Source organism: Drosophila sulfurigaster, chromosome 3 (genome assembly GCF_023558435.1).
Source record: "Drosophila sulfurigaster albostrigata strain 15112-1811.04 chromosome 3, ASM2355843v2, whole genome shotgun sequence".
NCBI lineage: Eukaryota > Metazoa > Arthropoda > Insecta > Diptera > Drosophilidae > Drosophila > Drosophila sulfurigaster.
This window is the reverse complement of record NC_084883.1, coordinates 29423517-29425509: the sequence shown is the minus strand read 5'-3', so window position 1 is coordinate 29425509 and position 1993 is coordinate 29423517.

Sequence of the window (1993 nt, the reverse complement as noted above, 5' to 3'; positions counted from 1 at the left end):
TATGACTGATGCAAAGTCAAACACAAGCAATCGTTGTCTATGGACAACGAAATCAATAACAATTTTTCACAACTTTTCTTCACACCTAACAAACGCTGGCCTTTTATAATGTCACACAAAGGAGTCCTAAATGATATTTATGTTGGCATTTATGTAAAAACCACGAAAATGCAATAAAGAAAGCCGAAAAGAAAAGTGATGCGCCTAACATGCGTGTAAATAAATGCGAATAAGTAAAGATCTGAGGTCCAAAAGCCTTTGAGTGACGCGTAAATTAAATAATTTCTTTGTCCGCTTCCCCAGACAAATTTACATAATAGCATAAAAACTGTGTATTGTGCCCAATGTCAGCAGGAGGGCTCACAACCGAAGAAGAAGTGCTGCACCCTTTGATTAGCATAAAGAATAGAGAGAACCGCAGACTTAGTGTCGACCTATTGAACCCAAGAGCTGAAAGCTGAAAGCCGAGAGTCTCAATAGTAATTTAAATTTCATTAGCTGCAATGCATCAGGCAGCCGACAAAATGCTAATAAGAATTCCTTAGGGCACCTGCCTAAAGAAAGTCTTTTGTCAAAAGTGCCGTCTGCAGAATAAAATGCAGGACACTGCACTCGCATTCTTAATGGCCTCTGCACTCACTTTGATTTCTAATTAAATGTTAATAAGTGCTTGAGGTTGCCAACTCTTCTACACTTTTCGTTTCGATATCATTTTTACCTTTGGCCAAGACACGGCACAGACATCGAGACGCGCTTCAAATCGGAGCGGAAATGTGACGGCCATTTAAATGCTAAGCAGCGCCCTCTAGTGTCAGCCGCATAAATTTCCAAACTCAAATGTGCACTCTACCATTTCCGGCGCCCATAAAGATAACGCTCATGTGTCGTTTCGGAAATCAAACTAAATTTCTTTTCTTTTTTTTGTTTTGCTTTTTTTTTGTTTAAGTGAAATGCCGTGTCTATTGAACTATTTCTGTTGTCAAAATGTTTAAGGTTTCTCGGCTTTTGTATTTCTTTCACTCTTTTTGATTATTATTATTATTATTGGTTTAAGTAACTTCCAGAGCTTGTTTTCATGCCCATTTATTTTGTCGGTTTTGGACGGCTCTTTTTACAGTCTTTTAGTTTAATCAGAGGCAATTTACTTCATTGATTATCATAACAAATGCTTATTTTTAGTAACTCAATTAGGGTTTTGTTTTCGGAAAAGTTTCACAGTTTGATTTACTTTCCAAATGAAAATAATACTTCGAGAGATAATACAATAAAACAATAAAGTGTGGTGGATCAATTTATTGCATATTATTTTTAAATGCAAAACATAGTATGCTGGACAAATTCAGATTGACAAATATTTAAATGTTTTATGTGCTGGAAACAGAAAATATATTGTAACTTTTTATGGAAAGAAGAGAATGTTGAATGTTGTTGAGAATGTTTTGTTTTACAAAATGTTTTGAAATACATTTAAGTCTTATTAAGAAATTAAACTACAAAATATTAGATTTTTTTTGGAAAGAAGAAAGTGATTTTATACTACACGGCTCAAATTTTAATGTAGATGTTTAATAGGTAATATTATTTTTAATTGAAGCAAGACATTTCAATTTACGAAATGTTATGGCGCAAACATATTTGTAATATATGCACCTAGGGAGTTGTGTGTTTAGTTTACTCCCGCATATTAATGTAATTTTGAGTTTGCTTGCAATTATTATGATTTGGGAGCAATTTAAATTGGCATAAAACTCAAACAGACCTGGAGCCTGTTGATTTTCGCGACATTGGCAGCTGCTTGGACTCTCACAGGGAAAATGCAAACAAACGGCGGGGTATTCATAACAAAAGTTGGCTTAAATTAATGCCCTGGGCCCGGGCTATCAGCTATCAGCTGCCTGTCGCTTGTCGCCTGTCGCCGTGTGACACATCAAAATAATCCCGACAGCTTAATTATGTACGGTTTAATGTGCGGCTCATTGCCAGAGACAAACAA